Raw genomic sequence first — 12,143 nt, forward strand, 5'->3', positions numbered from 1 at the left:
GGGAGACTGGTTAACATGCAGTAGTGCATGTACTGTTCATAGACTGGTTAATATGTTACTTAGTGGCTGGTTAGGATGTGCAGTAGTGTATGTATAAATGGAAGGAGAGGTTAGCAGATGCCGTAGTGTATACAATGATGGAAGTCTGCTTAGCATGTGCAGTAGTGTGTGTAATATGCTAGAAGACTGTACTAGTTATTTATGCAAAGTTGTGACTATCCTCAAAGCTGACCCTAGTGTAATACAGCCACATTCCAGTCCAGGTAGCCCTGCAAATTTGGTTGCTTACTGCAGCCCCCCCCCCCTTACTTGGAAGTAACCAACAACCATTAGTTTATTCTAAAGCAAAGTTGAAGTGTTGAAATGTAATGCATTGTCTTACTTGGAGCTCATAATCACCCACACCAAAGGGGAACATGTTCAAATGTGTCAAATCCTAAAGTATAGCAAACGTATATAATTTTTTTTGTCATCAGCAAAATAGACACAGTGGCTCCCCCCCTTTTGCACCAAATTGATCTATTTGTTCTTCCATCAAGCTAAGATCACTTTGGCCTATTTATTCCTTGTTGGAGGTGAGAGTCAGGTGTGTATGGAAGATGCCAGTCTGCAAATCTTGCTGACTGTCCTGTCCTCAGCCACACTGCAGTCTTGTGTGCTTTGCCTTAGCTGTTTGCACATGTAGTCTCCTCGCCATGCAGCATGAACCCACCATCTCCGCAAGCAGTGGGATTACACCTGCATTCCTGCAGGTGTCACCAATGCATTAAGCAATGTTGTTTCCTTTCTTCCTCTGGGTGGGTGGGGTAGTACTGGTTACTCATTCCCATCCTCCCTCACCCAATCCCTAGAGAGGCTATACCTGCAGTCAAACAGAGACAATAATGGGTGTAGTCAGGGTTTTTTTTTCTTCGCACCATGGGACTGGGCTATAAATGCCAACCAACCAGTCTTTGCATGTATTGACTTCATGTATTTATACAACATCTGCCAACAAGTGAGCATGGTTGTCATGATACCCCTTGCTACTGTCTTATTTACCTCCATTAGGAAAATTGCCTCAGGTCTGGTTGTGAAAGTACAGAGATCATTACAAAGGCAGGGAATGCAGTGAGTTACTGTCTGTCATGTCAGCCAGTGTTGTGTATCTTGCTGTGGAGTTTGATGTCTTTAACATGAGTTTTAGACCATTGGCTCTGCAGAAGTAGAGAAGTCAAAAAGTGGAGGGCCCTTCAGTATTCAGAATGCTGAATAGCAATCATTTTGCAAAGTCTAAATGAAAAACTGAAAAGGGATAAGGGTTTTAGTCTAGAGTGGAATAGATTGTGTAGTTCAGATATCTTCTTGCTCACAACCCTGTGTTGTCTTCCAAGCTGGTCAGCGTGCTTTGTAAGGTACATTTCAAAAGGATCATTCAATGTGCTTTTGTGAGGTACATTTCAAAAGGTACAGAGGTTCATAAACTACTAATGACACATGGTGTTTAGAAACAAAAAGGTCATTAATAACATAGATGGCTGATTCATGATTATGTGGAGCTGTTCTAAGAGGGGTACCAGCATTATGGCAAGAGAAGGGGTTGGTGCCTTCCCAAAGGAAAGTGTACTGTATGTGTTGGTATCAGAGCCAGTGGGCTATGTACAGGTGTCTGTTAAGGTCCCTTTAAAAGTATGGATTATGTTGTACAGCCAACTGCCTACCCCCATGGGCTATGTACAGGTGTCTGTTACGGTCCCTTAACAGTGTGGATTATGTTGTACAGCCAACTGCCTACCCCCGTGGGCTATGTAGAGGTATCTGTTACAGTCCCTTAACAGTGTGGATTATGTTGTACAGCCAACTGGCTACCCCCATGGGCTACGTACAGGTGTCTGTTACAGTCCCTTAACAGTGTGGATTATGTTGTACAGTAAACTGCCTACCCCCGTGGGCTATGTACAGGTGTCTGTTAAGGTCCCTTAACAGTGTGGATTATGTTGTACAGCCAACTGCCTACCCCCATGTGCTATGTACAGGTGTCTGTTAAGGTCTATGTACAGGTGTCTGTTAAGGTCTATGTACAGGTGTCTGTTAAGGTCTATGTACAGGTGTCTGTTAAGGTCTATGTACAGGTGTCTGTTAAGGTCTATGTACAGGTGCCTGTTAAGGTCTATGTACAGGTGTCTGTTAAGGTCTATGTACAGGTGCCTGTTAAGGTCTATGTACAGGTGCCTGTTAAGGTCTATGTACAGGTGTCTGTTAAGGCAAGACAGTATCTGCATGACAAAAGCACGTTGAGCAGCATCAAAGGCCTTGGTGTGCTCAAATCACAGTGTGGACTGTTGGGCCAGTTTTTATTTTATCTACTTTTAATCTTGTAACCTCAGTGAACAAGTTTTCCCTTTCAGGGTGACACAAGCAATGTCTAATTACACAGTCTGCTCATTCACACAGAAGGCTAATGGAGGTGTAATGAATCAAGCTATGTATACTTATCTACAGGAAGTAATTCAAACAGTTTAGAGCTTTGCACTAACTGCCAGGAATAATTAAAGGTTTTAGTGACCCTTTTTTAGGAAAAAAATCATCTAGGTTGAGTAGCACAAAAAAATCTTTACAGGCCATTGAGGGTTACAATGACTCATTTGCATAGACATCAAAGTTTACTAGGACAACATATGTTTTACAGATCCAAATTGGTTTGGATCCAGGGTTTTGAGGTCATCTATGTCACAGATTCATAGGTACATAGGTGTTTACTAGGCTAACAACCACAAGGCCCTTTTTAAGCCTAGCCATGTGTCCCAAATCTCTGACAAGTTCTGATACCCTTGATAAGTATAAGCAGAGGTTTGTGAGATGAAACATTTACAAGCTGGGGCCTGGGAGATGAAGCATTTGCAGGTTGTCTGTGTCCTTTGCAGACATGAATGCCAAACCAGTATAGTTATCCCCTTTGGGAAAAAAACATGTACCATGAATTACCACATAGGTGGCATTACACTAAACACCAAAAGTGTGATAAGAGACTTAGGGACACAGGTGGACAGTGGTCTCACCTTCGATAACCACATCACCACAACAGTCAGGAAATCCTATATAGCACACCTCATCACCAAGGGCTTTTCATACAGAAAAAAGGAGGTCATTGTCCCACTGTACTCATCCCTCATTAGACCCATTATAGAATACAACGCCCCATTTGGTATGTACCTCTCAAGACATCTGCAACAACTGGAAACACCGCAGAAATACCTCACTAAAAGAATCACAGGCCTAAAGCAGATACCCTATGCTGATGGCCTTAAAAATCTCCAGCTATACTCTGTTGCATATCTTATACTCAGAGGCGATCTCTGCTTAACATACAAGGCCATGTCAAACCCAGAGCTGTCGGACATGCTACACTTAAAGAAATCCCAATCCCTCAGAGCCACATGCTCCAGGGATCAATCCCAATCCCTCAGAGCCACATGCTCCAGGGATCTAAAGCTTGTCATCACAATAAACAAAACATGCTGTAGGGATAGATTCCTGACCCAGAGACTCCCCAGACATATCTAGCAGAGTGCCTCTTTGGCCCTCTTCAAAAGGAACCTTGTCGATTGGATGGGAGAAAGGAAATTCACCCCGGGGATCATGTCAGTCACCCTACTAGACAGGGTTCCAGGGAAGTAAATAGTGTGGGAAGAAATAGCCAGGGAATTGTTATGGTTAGGCTGTATAGGCCCTAGGGATTAGAGCCTAATACCAACCTATGAACCAGGGATGAATTTCCTGTTCCCCATCCAATTGTGCAAGTTGCACTTGAATTGTTTTATGGAGGAACTCTGCTTCACATAGATGGGGAACCTGTTCCAGAGGCAAGGTGGTCTCTGCGATACATACCCGTCTCTCCAGCAGGTCGTATTTATGTCACAGGCAAGGATTATGTCTTTAGAACAGGTAATTCTGGTGCTGTTTGTTTTGTGGGTATGCAGGAGGTCATTAAAGTGGTGTCTGACACTGCCCTGTACATCAGGCATAGATCTCTCCTCAAAAGCCTGTAGGAGACAGAGTATGAGGATAGAGCCTTGAGATGGTCTGCATAGGACATTTTACTTAAGCCCTGTATTCTTTTAGTGAGGAACCTCTATGGACAATAGAATTGTTGGATATGCCTGGTTAGGTACATACCAACGGGGGCATTGTACTCAATTATAGGTATTTATCAGATCAGCAGTTATGCACTATAAGTTTATAGATGTTTGCAAGGCTAACATTGTGTTGTTTCTGCAGTCTTTAAATGGGGCAGGTAAAGTTTATAGATGTTTGCAAGGCTAACAATGTGTTGTTTCTGCAGTCTTTAAATGGGGCAGCTACCTTTGTCTGATACTAGCATTAAAGGCATTTCTCCAATGGACAAAAACCCATGGACAGACTTAAATTCTAATGGGCCATTAAGGCACAAGTCCCTACATTAGGTCTTTAATGGTTGGTACACTTCCTGGTTAATTCAGACACAAGAAGATCAATTGTCACAGTGAGACATTTCTGCAAAGGGCAGCACACTGTAATCTGCACATATATATATTCCATACACTCTGGTGAGCCTTGGACCTGAGCAGCAGGACACACCCTGCCCCTTTAAATGGCCATAATCTCCTACACATATTATATAAAATGCCCTTGTATAACACCAGTCTATAATGTTTATCTGTGCATAAAGCAATTCCTGCAATACAAGTATTTCTCCATTATGGGGGGGGGGGTGCATTTTTTAACAGCCTGCTTGATGAAACAACTGTGCTCCAACCTTGTGTACCTCTATGAAGAGCTGCTGATGTATCTGTACAATGAGAGGGCTATGGATATTGCAGCAGTCTGCATCAAGAAATTGTGCAATAAAAGATGAGTTACAGAATGAGCAGCTATGTGCAGGCATAAGGTTCATAGGTGTATACTAGGCTAATGACTAATGACCAGTAGCTGTGTAACCCAAATGTGAACCACAAATTTGGTTTATATAGGGGTGGTTTACTAACTGTCTGTGAAAGATACTGGCACCAGGCCAGGGGTGAACTTCTGATTACCATCCATCGGTCCAATTGTACTTAAATAGAGTTGGGGAAGAACTTTGTCTTGCATGTATATGGAGCCTGTTCCAGAGAATGGGAATTCTCTAAGAAACATATCTATCCCTTAGCCATTGAAATTCCTGTACTGGGAATTAAACCTGGGTCATGATGGTGAGAGTGCTTGGAGTAAACACCCTCATTGGTCCTTTTGAACTTTTAAAAGTTTTTTTTTAAGTTTTTAGCTTTTGGTATTTAAGCTCCATGTTTGAGCAGTTTTCTGCTTGTTTGCATCGAACCACAACTCTGAGATGAATTACCAGACAACTAAAGGCTTCTGAGCTTCCCAAAGAAAACATAAGTTGCCCATTTTTTGCTTGATTATACTATTTACTGCACTTTTTATTGTCTGTCACCTACTTTAATACAGTGTACTAAACTACACTGTTGCACTGCAAATGTCTGTCTTACTGTGCCTGTTAAATCATATTCTATGCTGTCTTTCTGCCAAGCAGTGTTTTAAATAACCATTTTGTTTGCTGTTTAAAACATTCTGTAGTCTCTCCTTGCTGTTTCTCTATCATTTAAATCATTTTTTGTATCTCATTTCTATTTTTCTGCTGTGTTAAACATGCTTTTTGTGTTTCCCACCTAAATTAGTATAGTTAGTAGCCGAGCACCGTCCAGATGCAGGCTTGCTAGTAGCCGAGCACCGTCCAGATGCAGGCTTGCTAGTAGCCGAGCACCGTCCAGATGCAGGCTTGCTAGTAGCCGAGCACCGTCCAGATGCAGGCTTGCTAGTAGCTGAGCACCGTCCAGATGCAGGCTTGCTAGTAGCCGAGCACCGTCCAGATGCAGGCTTGCTAGTAGCCGAGCACCGTCCAGATGCAGGCTTGCTAGTAGCTGAGCACCGTCCAGATGCAGGCTTGCTAGTAGCCGAGCACCGTCCAGATGCAGGCTTGCTAGTAGCCGTGCACCGCCCAGATGCAGGTTTGCTAGTAGCTGAGCACCGTCCAGATGCAGGCTTGCTAGTAGCCGAGCACCGTCCAGATGCAGGCTTGCTAGTAGCCGAGCACCGTCCAGATGCAGGCTTGCTAGTAGCCGAGCATTGTCCAGATGCAGGCTTGCTAGTAGCCGAGCACCGTCCAGATGCAGGCTTGCTAGTAGCCGAGCACCGTCCAGATGCAGGCTTGCTAGTAGCCGAGCACCGTCCAGATGCAGGCTTGCTAGTAGCCGAGCACCGTCCAGATGCAGGCTTGCTAGTAGCTGAGCACCGTCCAGATGCAGGCTTGTTAGTAGCTGAGCACCGTCCAGATGCAGGCTTGCTAGTAGCCGAGCACCGTCCAGATGCAGGCTTGCTAGTAGCCGAGCACCGTCCAGATGCAGGCTTGCTAGTAGCTGAGCACTGTCCAGATACAGGTTTGTTAGTAGCCGAGCACCGTCCAGATGCAGGCTTGCTAGTAGCCGAGCACCGTCCAGATGCAGGCTTGCTAGTAGCCGAGCACCGTCCAGATGCAGGCTTGCTAGTAGCCGAGCACCGTCCAGATGCAGGCTTGCTAGTAGCCGAGCACCGTCCAGATACAGGCTTGCTAGTAGCCGAGCACCGTCCAGATACAGGCTTGCTAGTAGCCGAGCACCGTCCAGATACAGGCTTGCTAGTAGCCGAGCACCGTCCAGATACAGGCTTGCTAGTAGCTGAGCACTGTCCAGATACAGGTTTGTTAGTAGCTGAGCACTGTCCACATACAGGCTTGTTAGTAGCTGAGCACTGTCCACATACAGGCTTGTTAGTAGCTGAGCACTGTCCACATACAGGCTTGTTAGTAGCTGAGCATTGTCCAGATACAGGTTTGTTAGTAGCTGAGCACTGTCCAGATACAGGTTTGTTAGTAGCTGAGCACTGTCCAGATACAGGTTTGTTAGTAGCTGAGCACTGTCCAGATACAGGTTTGTTAGTAGCTGAGCATTGTCCAGATACAGGTTTGTTAGTAGCTGAGCATTGTCCAGATACATGTTTGTTGGAAGCTGAGCATTGTCCAGATGCAGGTTTGCTGCATCTGGGTCTGTTTGTAGTGACCAGTGCAACACACGCATCTAAAAGGTAAATCTGTTGTGCAGAAAAGAAGAAACAAGCATGGTTAGGCAAATTATTCAACCCCCCACCCCTTACCCTTAATGTCATAACCACATTCGCAACTGCTGCAACAAATAAGGGACTGACGCAATCTTCCCAGTAAGTACCTCACTACAATGGGCAGCCCAAAGAATCCATAAGGCTGACACCAAAAGGAAATCTGCCCTAGCAACAGCTGGCATCCAGGCACAACCACAGTCCACATATAAACATTTCTCAATAGTGAGTGGAAACACGTGTCACTGAATAATGACACTGTACACCCTCCCAAAAACCAGCCAGCCTGAGACACTGAAGAAAAAGATGCTGTGCTGTCTCTAAAACCTTGACACCCGTCATGTGGACAAAATTGCTACTCCACAGGATGAAAAACATAAGATCTGGTAGGCAGCTTATCAAGAGAGCAATGCCATAAAAAATCATGCCAGTGAGGAAACAAAGCATAACACTGTCTACACTGACTCAAACCTAACAATCTCCCAGAGGCATAATGTTGACACCCATTAATGGTGTAGAAACAGGCCAAAAGAGAATACCATTCTTTGGTAGAGGAAGGGAGGGAGTCTAAACACACATGCCAAGCAATCAGCAAAAACTGGAATTCCTGCAGCTCCATTGAAGAGACCCTCTATGCATGCTTCCCAGCCAAACAAGTCTACCAAATCAACCAGACAATGCTGGGAGCAAGTGACCAAGCAAAGAAAGAGCTGCAGCCTGTAAATGCTGCAATACAGGAAAAAGAAACAAAGTGTACAAAAAAGAGGCAGGATGCAGTAAACTAAAACCACCAGATTGAGTAGAATACAAAATACCCCTCCTAACAGGTGTATAGGAAGTGTACCCCCAAAAAAATACCTCAGACAAAAGGCAGTTGGACCAGGAATATGGAAATAAATAGAAAAATATACCCTAAAATGCCCAAAAAAGGCACCATTTAACAAATAAACTTTTTTGGAAAGACAAAGGAAAAGAACACGAGAAAGCCAAGCAGTGAACACCTTTACCAAGGAGACATAAGAAGGAGAACCAAAAGGCAGACCCAAGATAAAAGATACCAGTGCTAGCAAAAGAAACATCCTCAACACTGGGAACTGCCCAAAACCATGGCATTTGTCAAAAAAGATACCAGTGCTAGCAAAAGAAACATCCTCGACACTGGGAACTGCCAAGGCACACCCAAGATAGAAGATGCCAGTGCTAGCAAAAGAAACATCCTCAACACTGGGAACTGCCCAAAACCATGGCATTTGCACCCAAGATAGAAGATACCAGTGCTAGCAAAAGAAACATCCTCAACACAGGGAACTGCCCAAAACCATGGGATTTGTCAAAATTAATAGAAAAGCCCACTAATGAAAAAAATAAAAAAACAAAAGAAAAACATTGCAAATAAAGTAAAAGAACAGAAGACTATGCAATAGTCACATCATCTGTGTAAGACAGAAAGTGAGGCACCAAAACTCCTGGAGATAAAGAAAAAGGAGACAAGGAAAAGTGCACCCTCACCTTAAAAAAACACAGCACCCACCACCAGAGTAAAAAGATAACTGCTCAAGGGTCACCCTTGATGCACAGTATTCTTCATGGCAACTTCAGCTCCCGCCCAGCCATTAACAACAGGGACAATAATAGAAGCTGAATAAATGGAAGCAATACAATGAAGAAAACCTTGGTCAGGTCACAACAGAGCAGCAGAGCAGAATCAGAAGCATAAACAAAGGAGGCAGAGACTTCAACAAAAGCAACAAATCTTGCATAGGCCTACCAGAAATACCATAGATGGCAGAGTCCAACAATATTGCATCTTTGACCACAGATATAATTGCAATATCTTACAAAAGAACTTCTAATCGATATTGCAAAGAGAAATCAGACAACAGTTACACAAGACCCTGTGGTCACCCTTTTTCCAAAGGAACTTAAAGGCCATCTATAAACAAACCAGGATGGGAAAAAACATGAGAAAACCACTCATTAAACAATTGCACCAGCACAGACAACTGAGCATCTGAGACAGAGAGCAGTAAAAATGGTAAGAAAGATCATCCAACCCTGGGGCAGTATCCACCTTGAAAGAAACAACAGCCCTTCCAACTTCAAAGTAATAGGAGGCACCAGGAGCCACCCTAATCACCAGTAAAGGCCATGATTCCACAAAAGGAGGTTTACCACCATACAAAGTGGACAAATAAGAATCAAGCCCTTGCAGAACACCCTCCCTAGTGGTAACATCATCACCTGAAGGGGGCAACAAACTGTCAATAAAGGCCTCCTTTCGAAGGGTACATTTACCAACATAAGGGAGAAACTCCTCACCCCTCCCTTTCAAAGAATGGGCCAAGTTCCAAAGAACCACTTTCACCCTAACAAGGTTATGCAAATACAACTGACGGTGGTGTTCAAGGGCACTGGCAGGTGCATGATGCACGACAGACTGGAAAGCAGCTAAAGGGAGTTGGAAGAACCCTTAAAGGAATAATACGAGTGAGCAAACCAAGAATAATGGGAAACGCACTTATCTTTAAAAGGCCAATCACCAAGAAGTAACAGAAGCATAAAAAGTCGAGTGAAATAATCATCCCATACCTCAGTAATGACCTCTTATCAGGCAGAAGTAAAGGTCCAAGGAGCAGTAAAATGAGAAAGACCCCTACCATCACACAATGCAGAAGAAACTCCAAAGGAAAAGGGCAAAGTGCAATTATCAGCAAAAGGCACAAGAGACAAGGAAGAGGAAACCACTTTACAGGCAGGAGAATGAAAACGGTAATCAATTCTGGTGCAAGCAGCCCCACGAAAGCAAGTAAAGTCAGGAGGACCATATACAGTAAGAGAGGCCAAATGTAAAGTGTCCTTACAACAATGGACACTAGAGTCCTGTCGGACCCCAGAATATCTTGGTAATACACTACAATTAAAGTCACCAAAAAAAGAATATGACACTCAATTAAAAAATAAGGTTGCAAAAGTTGAAATAAGCAATGTTCAGACACTGGAATAAAAGCATAAACAATCACTAAACATACAAAATAATAGAAAGTAATCCAAACAACCAGTAGTGCTGGTGTCAAACGGCCTTGAACAGAACACTTCACTGGTAGTCACCAACAGAATTGTATAATGCAAGGAAACCCCTCACAAAGTCACTCCAACTAATCAGACTTCCAAAAATCACCACGCTAATGCTAGCAACACAAAACATCCTATATCAACTTCTTGTCGTATTTATTTCTTCTTTTGTATCACTGCTGCTAAAATGAATTGATGTTTTTACAAGAAGTTGATATAGGATGTTTTTAAGGGATTGGGGATTGCATTTCTGCTAGTATGAAGTGGGTAGCTCTGCATGAATGCTTTGTTGACAAAATTAATAGCCTTACATTTTGAATGCATGTGATGAGTTTTTAAACCAATGGGGTGAGGGTATGTGTTATATATGTAACTGTCAGAATTTTTACCATTGTATAACAGTCTGAAGAAGCCGCATGGCGAAAGCGCTCACTGTGTATTAAAGGATTTAATGCTCCACATTGCTAGCATTAGCGTGGTGATTTTTGGAAGTCTGATTAGTTGGAGTGACTTTGTGAGGGGTTTCCTTGCATTATACAATTCTGTTGGTGACTACCAGTGAAGTGTTCTGTTCAAGGCCGTTTGACACCAGCACTACTGGTTGTTTGGATTACTTTCTATTTTTCCTGCTGGTGTTACATCCTATGCTCAGGGGTTACTTTTGACTTTTTTATATACAAAATAATACATACACAACAAATTCACCACCAAACCCTACCAGGCAAGACATGAATAACATCCCTAACAACCACAATAGATTTATGATACAGTGTCTGCTGCCCTTGAAGAATAAATTACCTGTGTTACATTAAAAAATGGTAAGCTGGTATATTGGAATGGGTGTCAAGTTGAAAAACAGGCTCATAGTTACTAGGCACATCATCCAAAGGAGGATATACTCATGTCTACAGCACCCCACTCCCTTAAAATACAAATCTACATGGTGTGGGAGTAGAACCTATAGCCCTCTGCATCAGGATGCAAGTATGCTACCTGCTGTGCTACTAACACTGCTTTAAATTCTATATGGCAATAGTGATACCATTTGCTGAACAAAACAGCTGTGCATTTTAAGCAGACTTAGCATGAACAGCAGTAAACTTCTCTTCCCTTGAAGCTCACAATTCCTTGAAAATAAATTCCACCTGCTAACTCTAACTAGGGCATTTCATACACACCCACACAAACCTCAACCTCAGTGCAAAAAATCTATATTTCTCTCATGAACTTGGAAAATTGCTAGAATAACATATCTGTGTTCGTATGCATTTTTCTAAATATTATGACGTCTAAAACTTAAATTTCTGTCATTATTTTAGCAAATTTCTGCATTATTTTAGCAACTTCAATCCTGTTTAGGAGGAATACGAGGCATAAATCTGGACATTCTGCAAAAACCTGGACAGCTGAGGGGTATGCTACCTCCCTCTTATGCATACATACATACATACATATACACACACAAGCCCCAAACTAGGCACACATTTAGGAAGTTGCTAGAACAACAGCATGTGTTAGAATGCATTTTCTGAAGAATATGTAGTCTGAAACTCAAATGCATGTCATTATTTAGTAACTTTAATCCATAGCTCATCCCAGTGATTTGTCAAAAACAGAATTTGTATGAGGAACAGACCAAAAGGGTTGGGAGGGTGGCCTAATGGTTAAGGTGTTTGCCTTATAAACACAAGGTGCTAAGTTTGAGTCTCACAAGGGATAATTGGCTAGCCTTAAAATGACCTGCAATAGCAGTTAGTCTAGTACTAATCTATGAACCTAAAAATATAAGGCAAAAATCTGAACATTCTGTGAAAATCTGTCCAGTTAAGAGGTATGAATAAATCCCTCTACCTCCTTAGAAAGTGGATAGAACAAGTTCTGAAATATGTGAAGTTTAAAGATCAAAT

The sequence above is a fragment of the Protopterus annectens genome, chromosome 7.part0 (genome assembly GCF_019279795.1).
Source record: "Protopterus annectens isolate FY-2018-M chromosome 7.part0, PAN1.0, whole genome shotgun sequence".
NCBI classification, from domain to species: domain Eukaryota; kingdom Metazoa; phylum Chordata; order Ceratodontiformes; family Protopteridae; genus Protopterus; species Protopterus annectens.